Genomic DNA, 23,016 nt, shown 5'->3' on the forward strand with positions numbered 1-23,016 from the left:
GCAGTGGCGGGGATCGAACCCGGGACCGAAGACGTTTTGACTATGAATCAGAGACGCTACCCCTAGACCATGTCGAAAAAATGTATCTGATCATATATCACACATCTGTTATGAGTAAACGTGAAAACATCTTTAAGGGAACTAAATATGTCGGTGACTTTCATTTTTGGGCACTATAGCACAGCCGTTATGTGAGACTCCTAACCAGCACACAGGTATCCCCCGCAGAATTATGCCTGGACAAGAAGTGACATGGACGTAGGTCTCATCTACGCCCGTGTCAGTCGTCGTTCAGAAATACTTGTGCGGCGCATACCTGTTGGCTGGTTAGGAGTCTCACATAACGGCTGTGCTATAGTGCCCAAAAATGAAAGTCACTAACATATTTAGTTCCCTTAAAGATGTTTTCACTTTTACTCATGAGACATCCGGTCTATATGGTCGGGTAAACTTTTCGATTAGGACTCGTATTTCATACCAGTCTGTTGTGTTTTGATACATAAATAAGTTCTTGCACTTTAAAATGGCGTAAGGCCTAAAGCTGGAGCGTATAACAACAACAAAAATTATTCCAATCAAATGGTGATAGCACCAGTGAAAAAATTTATCATGGCTGAGGTTCGAGCCAAAGTAAAAATTAACTTACTAAAAACCGTCCCCTGTAGGATTTGATAGTGAGGACAGGGTTCCTTTATAGGTCATTTTCTTGTGTTTTTCCTTAGTAACTAGAAAATGGTGTCCTCTAAGGAATATGTTTTCCAGTACAAAACTAAACGTATTAAAAAAAGTTGCCATTTCATTTTCTCCGTAGGACTAATAGTTTCCACGTTGAAGGGAATGGAAAAATTACAAATTTTTAAAGATATTGTACTAATGTTATGAAATTTTTTTTTGTTAAATCAAGTGCGCTAAGAGGAAATATAAAATGCGTGCACCACATATAAGCACACCAGAGCCGTGTTATGGGATAAATTGCAAGCCGGGGGTGTAACACGATGGATGCAGGGGGAGAGGGGAGCGTTGGAGGGTACTAGAGTAACGGAGGAGAGGTCGACAGTCTGTGGTCACGACGCACTTCTCTCCTTCGTAAGTCTCGAAACTGGAAATTTATCAGGCGATTCCAAGTACTCTCTTACGACCCCCCCCCCCCTCTCCCCACCCCCTCCCTGTGTCACAAGAAGCACTAAAAGGGTGGCTCACAGAGTTATAGCGAGCCTTCCGCAATGCACCTTTCGAATCACTGCTGACGTATTGTTCAGGCACTCATAGACAGACGGAGAGAAAGAGACAGACAGACTGAGGGTGGGGGTTATCCTTCACGAATTGCTTTAATACTTCTGTCTCTCCTGATGCGGCCCGCCACGAGTTCCCCTGCTGTGCCAGCCTCCCCATCTCTGAGCGGCACCTGCAGCCCACGCCCTAAGTTATCTGCCGGACGTCTTCCAGCCTCTGCCTCCCTCGACCGTTTCTGCCCACTTCGGCATTCTCTAGGACCGTGAAAATCATTCTCCGATGTCTTAACAGATGTCTTCCCGTCCTCTCCGTTCTCGTTATCAGCCTTTTCCTATCCGATTCTGCACAGAATCTCCTCATCCCTTGCCTTGCCAGACCACCTACTTTTCAACAGTCGCCTGTAGCACAACATCTCAAATACTTCGAGTGTCTCCTCTTTCGGTTTTCCCACAGTCCGTGTTTCACTACCATACAATGCTGCAATGCTGTGCTCCAAACGTACATTCTCAGAATTTCTTCCTCAAATTAACATCTATGTTTGGTACTAGTAGATTTCTCTTGGCCAGGAATATCCTTTTTACCAGTCCTAGTCTGCACTGGAAATGGCAAGGAAAGCGTTCCTGAAGAAGAGAAATTTGTTATCATCTGGTATAGATACAAATATCAGGAAGTCGTTTCTGAAAGTACTTGTATGGAGTGTAGCTACGACTGAAGTGAAACATGGACGATAAAGAGTTGAGACAAGAAGAGAATAGGAGATTTCAAAATGTGGTACTACAGAAGGATGCTGAAGATTAGATGGGTAGATCATGCAAGTAATGAGGAGGTATTGAATATAATTGGGGAGATGAGGAATTTATGGTACAACTTCACTAGAAGAAGCGTTCTGTTGGTAGGACACGGTCTGAGGCATCAAGGGATCATCAATTTAGTGCTGGAACAAAGTATATTAAACTAAAAATCCGCCTCGATTGCGAAAAAAGCACCTAGTGTTAACCTAGGTTTCGGCGTAGATATCTACACCTTCTTCAGAACAACACTAAAACCCACAAGTGCCTATTGGTCAATGATTAAAAGAACACCATAGCTATACATTTACCTTCTTTTAATCATTGACGAAGGTCTTTTTAGGCACTTGTGGGTTTTTTGTTGTTCTGAAGAAGGTGTAGTTATCTACGCCGAAACCTAGGTTAACACTAGGTGCTTTTTTCGCAATAGAGGCGGATTTTTAGTTTTTTAATATATTAACCAACGATTGCTGACGAGCTGCAATGTTGAAGGTTCTTAAATTGGAGGAAAGCGTGGAGGGTAAAAATCGTACAGGGAGACCAAGAGATGAATGCAATAAGCAGATTCAGTAGGATGTAGGTTGCAGTAAGTACTGGGAGCTGAAGGAGCTCGCACAGGATAGAGTAGCATGGAGAGCTGCATCAAACCAGTCTCAGGACTGAAGACCACAACAACAACTGTCTGCTTTTCATGTCCTACTTGCTCCGTCCATCGGTAATTATTGTGCTGGCTAGGTAGTAGTAATCCTTCACTTCATCTACTTCATGACAATCAATGCTGGTGATCAGTTTCTCGCTGTTCTCATTCCTGATACTTCTCATTACTTTCGTCTTTCTTCGATTTACTCTCAATCCATATTTTGAACTCATTAGATTATTTATTCCTTTCACTATATTATGTAGCTCTTCTTCCCTTGAACTCAGGATAGCAATGTCATCAGCGAATCGTATCATTGATATCCTTTCACCTTGAATTTTAATCCCACTCCTGAACCTTTCTTTTATTTCCATCATTGCTTCTTTGATGCACTGACTGAACATTACGTTGGGGAAAACTTCTTGGTCGTCCACTCTTATTATTTCCTCTTGGTCCATGTGCATAGTTATAGCTTACCCCTATTTTTCTCAGAATCTTGAACATCTTGCACCGTTTTACATCGTCGAGGCTTTTTCCAGCTCGACAGATCGCTCGAATATGTCTTGATTTTTCTTTACTCTTGCTCCCATTATCAATTTCAACGCCAGAATTGCCTCTCTGGTGCCTTTACCTTTCCTAAAGTCAAACTGATCGTCATCTAACACTTCCCCAATTTTCTTTTCAATTTCTCTGTATATTATTCTTGTTGGCAACTTGGGTGCATAGGCTGTTAAGCTGTTTGAAAGCGCTGGCAAGTGAGAAAATTATAGGACAGTCTTTGAAATTGTGTGGTTGATATGTTTCCGAAAGTGAGATAATATGTCGCCATACTCATATATTCTACACACCAACGTGAATAGTCATTTTCTCGCCACATCCCGCAACGATTTTAGAAGTTCTGATGGAATATTAACAGTCCCTCCTGCCTTATTTGTTTTTCAGTCCTCCAAAACTCTTTTAAATTCTAATACTGGATCCTCTACCTCTTCTCATTCGGTTCCTGCTTCTTCTATCACATCAGATGAGTCTTCCCCCTTATAGAAACTTTGAATGTACTCTTTCCACCTACCCTCTCTGTCCTTTGCATAACATTTGAACTCCCGTTGTACTATATCTTAATGTTACCACCACTTTTTTTTAAGTGCATAGAAGGCTGCTTTGACTTGATCTACATTCGTGAATTACCAATAACCTAAGAACATGAGTAAATCCTTGCACATTGTTCTACACACTGCTACGGCGGCTTGGGCTGCTTGCGGAGTATGTGTGAAAAGAAAAAATAATGATTCTTAGTTACCCTGCAAGGCAGCTGAAACGTTCGTCCAACAAAGGCGGCATTCTCCATCACAAGTGCTGCTCGATTTTCAGTTTACGGACAAACTGTAGGTCCACAGCACTTCCTGTCCAGCTCTCTTATGCCAACAGATAAAGCAACGTTTCTGGGCTCGTGTTGATGTACTGAATTTAGTTTTAGTTTATTATTTCTCAGCGTGATGTTGTCAGCGAGCAAGGTATTTGGTGACTGTGGCACCTTGCTGCTGCCTATAATTGGGAGCGTATTGTAAAGCCGCGTAATTTGTTAGTGGTGAATTAATAAATGACCGGAAAGTTACAGCACATCACTCACCTGTAACTGCGTTACTTGGGAACTGTTCGAATCTCTTCCATTCACGAACTGCTGCTACTTGCAGATTGAACTCACGAACCGCACATCCACAGTATTTCTTGCTACCTGGGCGTGAAAATGTCTCATGGAATGACACTGACCGTGTTCAGCTCTACAACAGCAGTCGGCTGCAGTCGATCGGTTGACTTGGATTGAAATATCTGTAGTTGCGTAACGCCAGAGTGGCCGAGCGGTTCTAGGCGCTACAGTGTGGAACCGCGCGACCGCTACGGCCGCAGGTTCGAATCCTGCCTCAGGCCGCGCGGAAAGCCGAGCAGTCTAAGGCGCTGCAGTCATGGACTGTGCGGCTGGTCCCGGCGGAGGTTCGAGTCCTCCCTCGGGCATGGGTGTGTGTGTTTCTCCTTAGGATAGTTTAGGTTAAGTAGTATATAAGCTTAGGGACTGATGACCTTAGCAGTTCAGTCACATAAGATTTCACACACATTTCAACATTTTTTTTCCTGCGTCGGGCACGGATGTGTGTGATGTCCTTAGTTAGGTTTACGTAGTTTTAAGTCTAGGGAACTGATGACCTCAAATGTTAAGTCGCAGAAGTGCCCAGAGCCATTACAACCATTTTGACGCACTTCCGCTGTGAAGGGAACAGCACAAGCCTCTTATCCTGCTGGCGTGTTGAGGAGCATTTGATAGCCCTGATGCTGTGTAAAGTATTGCAGCCATTGACAGGGCAGATAATGAAATACAGGGTGACACAGAAAAGCGGGAATATTTCCACAATGCAGTAAAACTAAAACTGATTAAAGAAAGAAATTTCATTTGTACTAATTGAAACCTTACAACTTTGCCATTTGCGAAATACTGATGGCATAAATCATTTTTTTTAATTAATCCTTTAGATGGCGTCCTCCTGTACGAATACATTCGTGAAATCTGCTGTTGAGATTCCTCATTGACCGCTGCAACATCTCACCTGGGAAACTGTGAACTGCATCCCGAATTCTCTGTTTTAACTCATCCAGGGTGCTTGGTCAAGTCGGCTAGACTTTGTGACTTCTTCTTCTGTCGCTGCCTCAAGAGAAAACGGGTAAATCTGGCGAACTAGAGGGCCAGCGAATGTTACCGACTCGTTAGACCACACAGTTGCCAAACAATTCTCGTAGATGTGGCACTGATTGCCGTGCAGTGTGTGATGTCGCTCCGTCCTGTTGAAACCAGTATTCTTGAATGTTTGGAGTGTTGTTCAATGCAGGTGTAGCGGAAGTTCGTATCATCTCCACGTAACGATCGGCATTGACAGCTATTGTGTTTCCCTGCTCATTTGTGAAAAACACGTCCGATAATCCCATGTGATGAAACACCACACCATACTGTCATTTTACTAGCGTATAAAGGGCGCTCACGAACGTCATTAGTGAGCCATGCGTGGCTACTGTTTGTGCCATGTCTTATTTAATATTCTGTTTTGTTTTTACCGTACTAGCACCTCGTTTTGTTAATTCAATTACTTGTGTCACTGAGTTGCTGCCTCGCCAGGCCAGCCTATGAGCGGCAGCAGCACTGCTTATCGATATATGCCCTGCCGTGTTATCTTTGCTGGATTGCTATTACTTCCCGGTCGCCGTGTTGTAAGAGGTCCATGATTAAAGAATTTGTTGCTAGCGCAGTCGAGCAGATGTAATTTCGATGGACTACTCACGCCCTGCCTGCGATATGTAAGCTATAAGAGAATCTGAGACCAAAGACCAGTGTTGTGTGCAGTAGGAAGTGTGTAGCAGTAGGAGTAAGTAGTTGCTAGCGAGCAGTGTGGTGTATCATAATGGCTGGGCCGGTCGTGGTGGAGCGATGGCGGAGCCTGAGCGTTGTAGTATAAGGTAAAAGCAGCCTCGCGAATATGTAGTTTTGTTATATCAAGTCCCATGTAAATGTTTTAGAAATAGGATCTCTTAATAATAATCTTTCTCATAAAAAGTAACTTTTGACAATGATTCATTTCAATTTAAAGAATTTACTAATTTCTCCAATCCTTGGTGATCCCGATTATTGAAAAGAAAAATCAGTTGTTTCTTTTATAGATGACAAACCTATCGGCCAGCATTGCACTCGGCTCTGCCAGAAAAGTTTAGTTTCATAAAGGAGCAGATATATATGCGTTATCCGGCGACTAGACTGAGGTAAGAATTTTCAACTTATTCAGTATGATCTTTCAGGGCCATGACGCAGCGCTGCTGACGTCCAAAATTTACCAGTTTAAATTCACAGTCATTTATTGAAAGGTTATAAGTAAGTCGCAATTTTATTGAGAGATTAGTCACATTTTATTATTGGTAGGTTATGCAATTTATGTTTTGCAATGTTAGACTAAATGTGAAAGATAATTATACAATTTACTGTGGGGAGGTTACACTAAATGTGAATGATATAAATAATTATTGTTTTTACTGTTGGGAGGTTACGGAATTTATTTTGTGGGGAGGTTACACTTGTCGACAACCGGACAGGATCGTATTTTTGTGAATTTCTGAGAAGTAGTCAGTTATATATCTGCTCTTATATACACCATTGTTAAAGGTAGATTGCATCTGGCACAACGCATTTACTAATTCGTCACTCTTTCTTTCACAGTTCTTCGGCAATTTATTGCTCTATGATGTAATTGTACTAGTTCCATTTTTGCTTTGTCTTTGTTTCATTTTGTGCTTAACTTTGATTTGTGAAAATGCAGCGAAAAACTACTAACAGTACATCGCGATGTGCAAGGAGTGAAAAAGCTGACTCGAATAATTTGACTGATAATACTAGCGACACTCAGTGTGTTGATGATAATCCTCCAGTTACAGACAATCAGTGCGTACCGACCACCCATAATGATTCTAATCTAAATGATGAGCAAACAAATTCAATTGTGTCCACACTTAATTTAACGGCAATTGATGACGCGGCACGTTCCGTTACAATGGATGCTGCCCAGTTTAATACACCTGTTTTGCAAAATATGCACGGTAAACAGATAAATGTTTCTAGAGAAGATGAACAATGTACTCAAAATACGTCAGATTTGTTTCATTCCAATGTAGTGACCAACAGTGCTCATCCAATTAGAAAACCTTTTCGCGAGTCAGACAATGACCAAATGGTTACACAAAACGTGACACACCATCACACAGTACAGAGAACAGAGCCGCTAATTTTGGCTGGGATCAAGTTATGGCATTATTGCTACAACTTAATGACTCGTACAAACAACTTAATGAATCCTACAAACAACGTAATGAATATCTCAAACAGTGGAATGCAAAACACGACAACCTTAATGAATCGAACAAGCAACTGAATGAAAGTTTCAAACAGTCGAATGAAAAACACGACAGGTCGTTTAAACAAATTAATGAAAAACTTGACACCCCTATTGAACAACTTGGTCAACAGATTATAGCCATTACCGCGCAACGTCATAATATTAAAGAACAATTACGTGAGGAAATTAAGGCTTGTGCTAGGAATAGTAGCGAAGAATTACGTAATACACATGCAGCCTCAACAAAATCACTTCGAGATGAAAGTAGTGCAGTCGCTAAACAGTGATCTGAAAACACAACACAGTTACACGACGAATTTAAGTTAATGTCAGCAGAACTTTGAAAAACAGAACAGCCAAATTGGCGAACGTTTTAAAGTGGCAGAGACGAAACATATTGCAGTCTCTAACTCGTCACAGCATATGCCACATTCCGAACATTTGTCACACTCACACAGCCAGTGTAACTTAGGTAATTTACAGAGACTACGTGACTTAGAATCAGAAGAGACACAGATAAATAGATTCTCATGCAATCCTGAACAGACATACAGAGACGATAATTTTGATTACAAACACTTTCTATCTGTTAGAAAATTTAAGGTACTTAATAATGACAGAACACAGATTCACACTTTGGACTGGATACAACATTTTTTTTCGCATTTCCACCAGCTTGGCCTGTAATGCAGAAAATAAAAATTATTTCCAGCGCGTAATTGACCTCAGGGGATTCATTACACTTGGATGAATATGTGCCGCAGCGTGCACAGGGCCCCGAGCCGTAGTAGTGCTATTTCATCTTTAGTTTTCTGCACTGCTGCCTACTCTTTCACTATCCTTTATATCTATCAGCTCTTCAACTATCGGTCTATCTGGGGTTAGAAATGTGTAAAGAAAACGTGATATGACAAGTTTTTTCTGAAAGGGACAATTTTCATTAGACACTCCCGAAATGATAACAACTAACAGCATAATTTTAATAACAGACACAATTTTAATCATCAGTGTGTACAAAATTTTCAGCAATCGCAGGCACATTTTGGCAACAATAGAGTTTTCATCACAACAGCAGCAAAACCAGCCGCTCAGCATCCCTAACCAACAATATAATGTGCAAGGTCAACCAAGCTTTAATGTTTCGCCGCCTACACGTGTAGGGTCGGCTCCACCAAATAGTAACGCACAGCAGCAAGGAAATCACTACGTACAGAAAACACATCATTTCAACTCGTATCGCAACGCGCCGTATAGCAATGACTGCTCATTACTTTTACGTCTGTCATGATAAAGATTTCAGCGTACATTTAATAACAGTAGGTCTTACGAGCAGCAGAATCATTCGCAACAACAGATTATCATGAATGAACCAGACAGTCGGTAACATCCCGAACCTAATACGTCAGGAAGAAATAACAGAACAGTACAAATAGTTGAAAAGCCACAGCATCCTCCCGCAAATAACAGCACGTCAGAATGAATTTGACTAGATACAGTACAGGTTGCATCTTCCAGAAACGCAAGCAATACTTTTGACACAGAGAATCTTGTTCACGAAAATGTTATTACTTTTGACGACATCCGAGACACTCTTTTGCAGGAAAAACCAGTTATTCAAAAAACGATTTCCCACCCTGTCATTGAAGTAAAGATTGGATCATCTACATTTTCAGCAGTAATTGATTCTGGAGCACCTATGTCAGTTATAAATGAAGAAACTTTCATCGAATGTAACGAACAGAACACCTATCCTACGTTACCATTAGGCAAAACTAAAGTAAAAGGAGCAGTATCTGGTAAGGGAGTAGATATCAATAAGGGAACAATCCAAAAATTTGAGTACAACGTATGACCTGAATACAAAATGGTATGTGGGTCTGTAATTTTACAACAGACGTTATTTTAGGTACGACTTTTCTGGTACAACATGACGCAATTATTGACTTTCAAAATTCCTATTTAATGTTAAAGGATGAAAAAGTACAACTGGCATTAGAATTTCAGCACGCCTTATCTGCAGATGAACAGGCATTTAATCGAACAGAGGTCTTTTCTACATCGCGTAACACGGATTGTCATCCCACATTGTTCACAGATACGTTCGTACACAACTATAATACACCAGACGAAGCCGACTACGACGTTATCCAAATGATTTATGATAAAGTTAAACAGAGCAGTGCAAATAAAGACGACGAACGTACAGAGCTACGCAAAATTATTTTAGAGCAAGCTCCAGTTTTTGACAACATCCCTGGTACTATGTATGAATTTCAAGTTAAACAGCACGACACGTTTAAAGCCAAACGTTATCCCATTCCGTATATTAACAGAGAACAAGTTAAGAAAGAATTGCAAGCTATGCTTAACCAAGGAATTATTTCCGAACATAAGCCCGCTGCATATTGTTAAGAAAAAGGATGGCTCACTTCGCCTCGTACTTGATTCATGTCATGTCAACGACATTATTATTAATGAAACAGACCGCCCACAGACACTAGAAGAACTTCTACAGAAATTTCATGGTACTGCTGTTTGTTCCACATTAGATTTGATATCGGGATTTTGGCAAATTCAGCTACATCCGAACTGCAGGAAGTACACAGCATTTCTCTGTTTTGGTGATTGTTATCAATTTTGCAAATTACCGTTCGATTTAACAATTTCTTCAGCAGCATTTATTCGCGGTTTAAATACTATACTTCTGGCAGAACGTAAAGAGAGAATCACAACATATGTAGACGACATCCTTATTGCAGAAGCTAACTGGTCTGAACACAATTTGATTCTTGAGTAACTGTTGCAAACTTTTGGTGCACAAGGACTCGCAGTTAATCTTAGCAAATCACACTTTGGCAAGACTTATATAAAATTTCTTGGACATGTAATTTCAGCAGAAGGCATTGCGCCTGACCCGGAAAAGCTTCAGGCTTTACGTGACATTACTGTTCCAACGACAAAGAAACAATTACGCAGCTTTCTGGGTTTAATTAACTTTTCCGTAAATTTATTCATTACTCTGCTTTAGACAACCCTAGATTATACCAATTGACGGGTAAAACCGCTATTTGGTCCTGGGATAGCCAAGCACATTATGAATTTGTTAATTTGAAATATGCCTTGTTGAATGCACCTCTTTTATCACACCCAGATCTTACTAGAAATTTTTCCATTGCCACCGACAGTTTTAACACCGCTTTAGGCGTACACATTTTTCAGGAAATTGAAGAAGATGGTACTACAGTAATTAAAAATATCGCCTTTGCAAGTCGCATTCTGTCACCTGCTGAATGCAATTATTCTGTTACAGAACTTGAGACATAATGTGTTGTATGGGCATTTACGAGATTTAGGCATTTTCTTTATGGAAGACACACTACCAATTACACAGATCATAGAGCTATAAAGTTTTTACTTTCCTCAAAATTTATACACGACAAGTTAAGCAGATGGAAAATTTATTTACAGGAATTTAATTTTACAATTGTTCACATTCCCGGTACACAAAATATTGTAGCAGACGCACTATCCCGTTCTCTCAGCAACAATCAGCAAGACTTCGCAACCAACTTGTGCCAAGCAAATTCTAACGTCATGTATATTCAACATGTCGCATTTGAAAATATCATTTCATCGTCATTACGAGACATAGCACAAGAGCAGAGTAAAAACAACGTATGGAAAGAAATTAAACACCTTTGGCAAGATAAGAACAACATTACCATTAGAAACCTTTATACTGTACGGAAGAACATTCTGTTTCGCCGCTCTTACCCTGACAGCAACAACTGGTTATTATGTATCCCTGACGAGCTTCTTAACAAATTAATTTGGTATACTCATTTAAGCTACACACATTACGGAGCCAGAAAATGTTTTCTTATACTGAGACAGAACTGTTATTTAGCGAACATGGAAACGTATTCGACGATTTTTAACATCATATAAAATCTGCCAGAAAGCTAAATCAGACACGACTTCACATATTCCTCCGTTACATCCCATTGTACCTGTTCAATTGAGACACATGGCCGCTGTAGACATTTTTGGTCCGATTCCCAGATCTAACAGAGGTTTTTGTTACATCTTTGTCACTTTGAACTTACTTCGAAGTTTGTTACCTTCACTCCGTTACGCAAAGCTACTGCTAAATCTGTTTCGAATGCATTTGTAAAACATTTTCTGTTGCATGTAGGGCATATATTAAAAGTAATTTCCGACAATGGACCACAATTTCGATCTCCTATATGAACACGTATGTTACGAGCTAGAAACATTTCCCCGATGTATATATCCAAGTATCACGCTTCTTCGAACCCTTGTGAACGACTGATGAAAGAAATTGGTAAACTATGTAGAATATACTGCCATAAAAAACATATTGATTGGGACACACACATACTCTCATTCCAGGATGTAATTAACTCCATACTAAATGAATCTACTATGCTATCTCCTACGGTTATATTGAAAAATGTTGAACCACCCAACCAAATTAATGAATTAATATATTTTCCTACATCTCGTCGACTACGCCACCATGAAATATTTGACATTGGGCAGAGCGCCGGAGAAGACAGGTTTGTACACGCCGTGACTTTCACATTGGACAGAAGATATTAGTACACAGACACTATTTATCCAACAGAAGAAAGAGTAGATGCAGTAAATTTGAGCTTCTATACGCAGGTCCACACAGAATTCGCAGCATTCCTCACCCCAATGTAGTACACGTCGCAACTTTGTCTTTGCTTTTCCTGGTTCTCAATCACCATGTCTTCAATATTAAACTGTTTATTGAATGAACATACTTTATGATTTATCACATTGTAATCCCATTTCCAGATATTTATGTGACTACTTCCTGATGATGATCATATTATTTTCTTGCCAAGTGCCAAACAAGGTAAGGTTAGCAGGTCGCTTTTCTTGTTATATATCAGACAGTGCACGTTTTTCATTTTTTATGTATATGTGATGATTTTCCTGTCGTAAGTAGAATTTTTCTCTGTATGCATTATGAAATCTTTTAGATGTAACAAACACCAGTTACATTGACATTTTGCCGTATGATATCTCAACATCTTCACTATTTTACATTTTTTGCTACTACATTATGATACTGTGTTTGTGGTTTTTACCTAATACTTTTTTTCAAGTGCAAAAAATGCAGACAGTTTTCGTCATGCTATGCTGTATGCTTAGTTATATCACTAGAAAGAAGCTTTTATTTAATAGGTATATGATATAAATGCAAAATATTAATCCTTTTTCATTATTTTCAGAAATCAATAGCGTGTAAAAGAAATAAACAAACCACAGTGGATTACTATGAAATGGGAATTTCGTCTTCGGAATGAAAGACAGAAAATGCAATACCTTGTCATGAAGAGTAAATGGATCAGAATTATCAAGTATTAACAAGAATATACTATACACACTGTATAATAGCAGTTTTAACTAATTATTTTTCTTTCAGAATACGAGACGATTATTGCAGGCTGTCAGGCAGAGATCTACATATGTTAATTTAGTGATGAAATATGCTAGAAGTAAGAAACTCTATACTATAGAGTGTATGATAATGAATAGTTGTATGAAGTAAATGGTACTATGAATAATGAAGTGTCTATTTTTTGCAGATGATAATAAATGATGATAAATAGTTATATGAAGAATATGGTAATATGAATAATGATGTTTTTCTTTGCAGGTGATGATAATGATAAAGTTAAGGTAATATGAATAATGAAGTTTTTCTTTCCAGATGATGATAATGATGACATTTAAATATTTACTGTTAGTTAAGAAATGCTATGTAATTATTTAAGTATTTGTTGCAGTTCCTTTTGACAGCATGTCTTATGTCACATAGCATAATGACTAATGTTTTGGAAAAGATAGCTAGAGTATGTACATACTGAGTACATGTTTCATTACCTGTTAATTCAAAGTCCACTACTTTTCAGCATAATATGCCTTTCTTCTTTCAGGTCAATAATCCATTTTGTATTTTTTCCAGGAGAAGCTTTCATGATATTAATATGCTATAAACACTTAGTTATGAAACCTGTTCTAATACTTGCATTTTTTTACCCATTTGTGTGTATCATTCATGAATGTGATCACATATACTCTACTTGTTTCATAACCTTGCTACAGCTGACTCATGACGAATGACGTTATTAATCTTTATTTCCAGCAATAAGTCAAAAGCAAATATTTTCATGCCCCAGCAATTAATTATCGATCCCAACGCAATGCATTGCTAGAAAAAAATTACCAGTCCCAACTATTACCAGTATACAACTAAATAATGCTATCAGTTGAAGATATATTTCTAGTCCTATATATACTGAAAACTTCTCAGATGTATTGAATCGATTATATCTATGTATTAGTGGACTACAGACCTTGAGTAATAGTTACAGTGTGTTACATTTTAAATATGTCCTATGTCACTTGAATGATGAGTTCTTAGTAATACTGAATGATGATTTGTAATAATGCTATGCGAATGATTACTGTAATGAGATGAATTATGAATGATGTTTTGTAACACTGCATAAATGCTAAACCAATGATTACTGTAATACGATAACTTGTGCATAAATGCTATGCCAATAATTAACTCTTGTTTTGAATGATGGCTTCTGAATAACGCAAAAAAATGCTTTGTAATTGGACAATGAATGCCACTTAATACTGTAATGAAATGACATATTCATAAATGAATGCCAATAATTACTGCAATCAGATGAGTTATGAATAGTTTTTTGTAATACTTAATACTTGGTATATGTTTAGTCACTGGCCAACGAATGCCACTGATTACTATATTGAGATGACTTATGAATAATGTTCTGTAATGCTCCATGCATAATACTTAAATGCTGTGTAAATAGCCAATGAATTACAATAATTATTCAAATCGGTTTATACACTTGTGTAATTCTGAATCATGATTAGCGTAAGATGTAATGTATCCTTCACCTTCTGACCTAATTACCAGCAATTACTGCAATATCCGTATGTCCTGTCCATCCTCATGATCATAGAGCACTATATTTGGTTTTTGCACTAACTCTCTGTTGATGTGAGAGTATGGATTCTACAAGAATGTGGTGCTGACACATCAAGCTGTCTACCACCTTGAAAGATGGAGGTGTCATTATGGTCCTACTGTTTGGTGTACATAATGTGCTACCAAAATGATAACATTGAATATTAATACAACATTTCAGTGTCTTGGCTATACCGATAAATACTTCACGAAGGAGAACTTCAGAGTGGCTCACTTGGTGTTGTGCTTCTGTAGAAAGATATGGACTTTCAGTGTAGCCACGTGCAACTTACTGTGCTACAGCCATGATGCAATCCTTCCCATTCCTTTCCTGGTTCTTGTAAAGTGGTAAAGACCTATGCAGTGCATTTAAATTATTGTAAAATGATAAAGACATATACAGTGCGTGTGCACTTCATTTCATTTGTAAATATGATCAGTTGTCCTAAATATGCTGAAGATTTTTACAGTGCATGTACACTTTATTTCATTTGTTTATGTTTTCAGTTCTTGTAAAAAATGCTAAAGACAGTGCAAGTGCACTTAATGTTATTTATTAATATATTTTGTACTCATTCCGTATACATTGTGTCATTTCTTAATAGGTTCTGAACTCAGTGCGTGTGCACTCTATTTCATTTCTTAATATATGTTCTGCACTTATCAATAATGTATACACTCTGTAACTGTAAACTTAGTAACTAAATAGATTATAGAAAAATTTGTTGCTCATGGCAAGTCCAATTGACTCACCATCGCTGCCAAATTATTGCCCCCCCCCCCCCTCTCAGTGGAGGGTTATGTAAGAGGTCCATGATTAAAGAATTTGTTGCTAGCGCAGTCGAGCAGATGTAATTTCGATGGACTACTCACGCCCTGCCTGCGATATGTAAGCTATAAGAGAATCTGAGACCAAAGACCAGTGTTGTGTGCAGTAGGAAGTGTGTAGCAGTAGGAGTAAGTAGTTGCTAGCGAGCAGTGTGGTGTATCATAATGGCTGGGCCGGTCGTGGTGGAGCGATGGCGGAGCCTGAGCGTTGTAGTATAAGGTAAAAGCAGCCTCGCGAATATGTAGTTTTGTTATATCAAGTCCCATGTAAATGTTTTAGAAATAGGATCTCTTAATAATAATCTTTCTCATAAAAAGTAACTTTTGACAATGATTCATTTCAATTTAAAGAATTTACTAATTTGATTTTTTTTACTAATTTTACTTCTTTAAAGAATTTACTAATTTCTCCAATCCTTGGTCATCCCGATTATTGAAAAGAAAAATCAGTTGTTTCTTTTATAGATGACAAACCTATCGGCCAGCATTGCACTCGGCTCTGCCAGAATAGTTTAGTTTCATATAGGACTAGACTGAGGTAAGAATTTTCAATTTATTCAGTATGATCTTTCAGGGCCATGACGCAGCACTGATGACGTCCAAAATTTACCAGTTTAAATTCACAGTCAATTATTGAAAGGTTATAAGTAAGTCGATATTTTATTGAGTGATTAGTCACATTTTATTATTGATAGGTTACGCAATTTATGTTTTGGAATGTTACACTAAATGTGAAACATAATTACATAATTTACTGGTGGGCGGTTACACTAAATGTGAATGAAATAAATAATTATTGATTTTACTGTTGGGAGGTTACGGAATTTATTTTGTGGGGAGGTTAAAGTATGTTGTGCAGTGAGTTGGAACGCGCTCTAACACTCTGCGTGGTGTCTGTCTGTTCTAAGTCATGTCTTCCTACCACTTTCGCGCAACGACGCTCTGAACGTGTTTTTTAGGGAATTGACTAGTGTGAACCTGGGACCCGTTGCTGGTAAGGAGACGCCAGACCACACATTACATGTAGAGTTCAGAAGAGTTCAGTGAGACTAGCGATGATATAACCAAATACTTAATGATTTCAGTGTCAGCTCCACTGCACTCCCTGTAAAAGAATCTAATACTAACTAAATTTAGTGGAGGGGGTTCAAGGCTTTCCTATTTTTAGTTAGCTGGTAAAATAACGTCGAAAAAGCAGTTAGGTTTACCATTGGAAATTTTATTCTACTCACAAAACATTATTTATAAATTGCACTATCGATAACAGGAAATATTTTAATACAGGATGATAAAAAGCAACTGCGTTCAACAAAAATGTGAACGAATATTCACTGAATGGGTTTGCAAGTTCTGTAATGGATCGAAGGATGACCTATGCCATATCACATCTATAACCTAGGTTGAAATTAAGTTTCATAAAAGAGAAAACTATAAAAATGGTCTACAGTGACCCTTAATTATCTTTGATTACTTATTTAACTTGTCGTAAATTACAGTGGCTGATGTGGCTTCTCAATAATAATATAACAAAAAAATCATCACATTTCAGATTTTAACTTGTAATAGCAAATGTGAATACCATGAGCTTTAATTGACGATCGACATTAGTATTATGCAAAAAGGGAGTGTAACAGATGAGACTGCAGTTCTGAGTGAAGCCTTATCCAGCATCGAGTGCGTTCATTACCCTGTCAGTGGTTAGGCAGCGTCAGGGGGTGGCGGGGGCACAGCTCCACACCTCGCCATCTCGGAAGCAACTCTCTCCTGACTTCTCTTTACTACTATTTACCGAAGCTGGTTTAAGAAAAAGGTGTCTGCCTGTGTTTTCAACTGACCAATTAGGGTCTCAATGTTGACTTTAAGCTCTGCCTACAAAAATGCTGTCTGTCCAATGAGAACCGTTCTACTTTTCGTGGTAGGGCAACGTTTTTAACGTTTGCAATGTAACAGAGACGCGTAGTCGCGTCATAGCACCAGTGGGGCACGCAGCGCCAGCGACAGGCGGACAGCCATCAGTCGCCAACTGCCGACGCACATGATTTGAGTGCCGACGACTTTGGTCGATCGTCGATCGGACGACGTGTATTTGGCCGGCAATCGCTTATGGGTTGACTGTGACCCGGTCTGGTTGTTATTCCACAGTCTGGGCTGTTGTCATCGTTTCAGTTTTGGTGCAAGTGGGCAGCGGAACTGATCTTGATCATTGGTCCGTTGACTGCCTGTCGGTTGGGTTGCCGTCGGACTGAGAACGGTTGGCCCGACTGCCTGTCTCCCCTAAGTGAGCGTTAGTGTTCGAATTAGAGGCCAAAATTCGAACATCTGAGCGACCTTGTGTGACTGCCCTATTTTTTAAATTTGGTCTTGTTGTTTGTACTTCTAGCCGATTTTTTTAAAATTAGAGTTGTTTTGCTCATACTTCAAAGAACTGTGTCACCTAAGGCTTTTGGCATTTTAAAGATTTTATGTTGTTGAATTTTAAGTCTTGGGCCTTCAGCCGATTTTGAGTTTGAACTGTTTTCTCTTAAGGGTTTCAGCCTAATTAAAAAAACTATTTCACGTAAGACTTTTGGTATTTAAGAAAAATAATGTTATGGAGTTTTAAGTGTTATGCCTTCAGCCGATTTGAATTTTACTTGTTTGCTACAGCCTAACTAAAGAACTGTTTTAAGGTAAGGCCTCCCTTTTAAATTTATCATTATGCTTGCATTTTAAGTTATTGGCCTTCATCCGTTTTTACATAAAGGTGGCTTTCAGCTGGTAATTAAGTCCCAAAGCTTAAAGCTGTGTGTAATTTTTTTTTATTTAGGCTCTTGTAATGTTTAAATGTGTGTGATATCTTATGGGACTTAACTGCTAAGGTCATCAGTCAGTAAGCTTACACACTACTTAACCTAATTTTTCCTAAGGACAAACGCACACACACCCATGCCCGAGGGAGGACTCGAACCTCCGCCGGGATCAGCCGCACAGCGCTAAGACCGCTCGGCTAATTCCGCGCGGCGCTCTTGTAATGTTTGATCCAATAATAAAGTTGTATGTTCGAGTGTAACTGACAGCCCCTTATTTTGACCCCTTTCCACAATTTATTGTATCTTTCTTGTCCTGCGGGTTCAGTGGGGCGTCTCAACCAGGATTTTTGTTTGCTCAGTAACGGTAGTTCTGTTTATCCGGGTAATCTGTGGGATGAAAATGTGCCTCATCTGACATCCACAAATGGTTAAGAAATTCATCGTCATTGTTTATTTTTGTTATCATTTGTTCACAGAATCCTAATCATAACCGGTAACCGATGTCCTTCAATTGTTCCGCCATCTGTAGTTTGTGCAGATGAAATTTTAAATCAAGATGAAGAATTCTGTGAACACTCTCCCGGAATACTCCAACCACTGCTGCTTGCTTATGAATGCAACGACGTGAGCACCGTAAGACAGACTTGTGTACAACATCAATGTTCGCTCGACAGCGCACACTTCTTGGGCGTTCTGTTGGTTTCTTCTCGAGGGCAAAGTTATGAACCGAACATTTTATCGCGTCTTTCGGCGGAACGGCATCATGACGTTTTAAATTGCAAAGACGTCGAAACTCCGTCTGTGCCGCAACCAAACTATCATTGTTTATATAAAACACTTTTATGGCTAACGCACGCTGTTGCTCATTCCAATGATCCATTGTTACTGAAATGGCGGACTGTTTGCTCGCTGTCACGAACCCGCAGTGCTGCCACCTGCCCATGGTTGCCACTACTCATTTCAAACTTTCCCGTTATTCTGTCTTCGCTGTATATATTGGGCTTAAAAGTACGAACAACTGAAACTGGAATGATCATGTGGATAGTGTTGTTGGAAAATCAAACTAAAGACTGCGATTTATTGGCAAACATTTAAGAAATGGATCAGGGTTACTAAAGAGACCGCTTACGCAATGCTTCTGAAGCCTTCTGGAGCCCTGATGCCGTGTGTGGTGCCCTCATCAGGCAGGATCCACGGAGGAAACTGAAAAAGTCCAAAGAAAGGCAGCTGGTTTCGTATTATCGTGAAATAAGGGAGAGAGCCAGCCACAGATAGATTACACAAACTCGCGTGGCAGTCATTAAAACAAAGGCGTGTTTCGCTGCGACAGGAAATTCTCATTAAATTTCAAATACAAGCCTCTTCCTCAGAGTGGGAAAATATTTTGTTGGCGCCACCTACATAGGAAGAAATGATCATCCTAATAAAATAAGATAAATCAGAGCTCACACGGAGAGTTTTAGTGTTCGCTCTTCCCGCTCACAGGTTGACAGGTGCAACGGCAGAGGATTAGCTTGAAGGCGGGCCAGTGAACCCTCTGAGAGACACTTAACTGCGAATTGCAGAGTAACCATGAAGATGTAGATGTAGGGCTGTGGATGTAGACAGCATGTTACACTTGGGGCAGGCTCTTCAGTGTAGTAACATGTTGACAGCCACAGATGTTTAGCGTTTTAACATAACGTCTCACTTAACACCTGCGAATAAGTACTCGCTTAATAAACTAAAGATTACTTGACTTAGCACAGGGTGACAATTATTGAAGAATATGAAAAAAATGTAAACTAGTTACAAACTACGGCGTGCAGACACTTTATTCAAAATGTGAACGTCACTAGAGATCTTCAGATTTAGGTTATAACAGGTTCGAGAAGCCCGCCATTATTGGCGATGATATGTCGAATAGCGAAACTTGGCGTGATCCGGAACATCGATGCTGTCGATGATCTCCTGAATGGCTGTTCTTAGCTGAGCAATGCTTTTTGGGTTATTGCCGTACACTAAGCTTTTAATGTAACCCAACAAGGAGGAGTCGCATGTGTTCAGATCCTGAGAATATGGCGGCCAATCGAGGCCCACGCCAGTGGCCTGTGGGTACCCCAGAGCCAGAATACGGTCCCCAAAGTGCTCCTCCAGGACATCAGGCCCACGCCAGTGGCCTGTGGGTACCCCAAAGCTAGAAAGCGGTCCCAAAAGTGCTCCTCCAGGACATCAGGCCCACGCCAGTGGACTGTGGGTACCCCACAGCCAGAACGCGGTCCCCAAAGTGCTCCTCCAGGACATCAGGCCCACGCCAGTGGCCTGTGGGTACCCCACAGCCAGAATGCGGTCCCCAAAGTGCTCCTCCAGGACATCAGGCCCACGGAAGTGGCCTGTGGGTACCCCAGAGCTTGAACGCGGTCCCCAAAGTGCTCCTCCAGGACATCAGCCCACGCCAGTGGCCTGTGGGAACCCAGAGCCAGAATGCGGTCCCCAAATTGCTCCTCCAGGATATCAGGCCCACGCCAGTGGCCTGTGGGTACCACACAGCCAGAACGCGGTCCCCAAAGTGCTCCTCCACGACATCAGGCCCACACCAGTGGCCTGTGGGTACCCCAGAGCCAGAATGCGGTCCCCAAAGTGCTCCTCCAGGACATCAGGCCCACGCCAGTGGCCTGTGGGTACCCCAGAGCCAGAACGCGGCCCCAAAGTGCTCCTCCAGGACATCAGGCCCACGCCAGTGGCCTGTGGGTACCCCAGAGCCAGAACGCGGTCCCCAAAGTGCTCCTCCAGGACATCAGGCCCACGCCAGTGGCCTGTGGGTACCCCACAGCCAGAATGTGGTCCCCAAAGTGCTCCTCCAAGACATCAGGCCCACCCCAGTGGCCTGTTGGTACCCCAGAGCCAGAACGCGGTCCCCAAAGTGCTCCTCCAGGACATCAGGCCCATGCCAGTCTCCTGTGGGTAACCCAGAGGCAGAACGCGATCCCCAAAGTGCTCCTCCAGGACATCAGGCACACGCCAGTGGCCTGTGGGTACCCCACAGCCAGAACGCGGTCCCCAAAGTGCTCCTCCAGGACGTCAGGCACACGCCAGTGGCCTGTGGGGACCCCAGAGCCAGAACGCGGTCCCCAGAGTGCTCCTCCAGGACATCACGCCCACGCCAGTGGACTGTGGGTACCCCACAGCCAGAACACGGTCCCCAAAGTGCTCCTCCAGGACATCAGGCCCACGCCAGTGGCCTGTGGGTACCCCACAGCCAGAACGCGATCCCCAAAGTGCTGCTCCAGGACATCAGGCCCACGCCAGTGGCCTGTGGGTACCCCACAGCCAGAATGCGGTACCCAAAGTGCTCCTCCAGGATATCAGGCCCACGCCAGTGGCCTGTGGGTACCCCAGAGCCAGAACGGGGTCCCCAAAGTGCTCCTCCAGGACATCAGGCCCATGCCAGTGGCCTGTGGGTACCCCAGAGCAAGATTGCGGTCCCCAAAGTGCTCCTCCAGGACATCAGGCCCACGCCAGTGGCCTGTGGGTACCCCAGAGCCAGAACGCGGTCCCCAATGTGCTCCTCCAGGACATCAGCCCACGCCAGTGGGCTGTGGGTACCCCAGAGCCAGAACGCGGTCCAGAAGTGCTCCTCCAGGACATCAGGCCCACGCCAGTGGCCTGTGGGTACCCCAGAGCAAGAACGCGGTCCCCAAAATGCTCCTCCAGGACATCAGGCCCACGCCAGTGGTCTGTGGGTACCCCAGAGCCTGAACGCGGTCCCCAAAGTGCTCCTCCAGGACATCAGCACACGCCAGTGGCCTGTGGGTACCCCAGATCCAGAACACGGTCCCCAAAGTGCTCCTCCAGGACATCAGGCCCACGCCAGTGGCCTGTGGGTACCCCACAGCCAGAACGCGGTCCCCAAAGTGCTCCTCCAGGACATCAGGCCCACGCCAGTGGCCTGTGGGTACCCCACAGCCAGAATGCGGTCCCCAAAGTGCTCCTCCAGGACATTAGGCCCACGCCAGTGGCCTGTGGGTACCCCACAGCCAGAACGCGGTCCCGAAGGTGCTCCTCCAGGACATCAGGCCCATGCCAGTGGCCTGTGGGTACCCCACAGCCAGAACGTGGTCCCCAAAGTGCTCCTCCAGCTCCAAGACATCAGGCCCGCGCCAGTGGCCTGTGGGTACCCCAGAGCCAGAATGCGGCCCCCAAAGTGCACCTCCAGGACATCAGGCCCACGCCAGTGGCCTGTGGGTACCGCAGAGCCTGAACGCGGTCCCCAAAGTGCTCCTCCAGGACATCAGCCCACGCCAGTGGCCTGTCGGTACCCCACAGACAGAACGCGGTCCCCAAAGTACTCCTCCAGGACATCAGGGCCACGCCAGTGGACTGTGGGTACCCCAGAGCCAGAACGCGGTCCCCAAAGTGCTCCTCCAGGACATCAGCCCACGCCAGTGGCCTGTGGGTACCCCACAGCCAGAACGCGGTCCCCAAAGTGCTCCTCCAGGACATCAGGCCCACGCCCGTGGCCTGTGGGTACCCCACAGCCAGAACGCGGTCCCCAAAGTGCTCCTCCAGGACATCAGGCCCACGCCAGTGGCCTGTGGGTACCCCACAGCCAGAACGTGGTCCCCAAAGTGCTCCTCCAGGACATCAGGCCCACGCCAGTGGCCTGTGGGTACCCCACAGCCAGAATGCGGTCCCTAAAGTGCTTCTCCAGGACATCAGGCCCACGCCAGTGGCCTGTGGTTACCCCACAGCCAGAACGCGGTCCCCAAGGTGCTCC

Source organism: Schistocerca gregaria, chromosome 11 (assembly GCF_023897955.1).
Source record: "Schistocerca gregaria isolate iqSchGreg1 chromosome 11, iqSchGreg1.2, whole genome shotgun sequence".
In the NCBI taxonomy this organism is placed as follows: domain Eukaryota; kingdom Metazoa; phylum Arthropoda; class Insecta; order Orthoptera; family Acrididae; genus Schistocerca; species Schistocerca gregaria.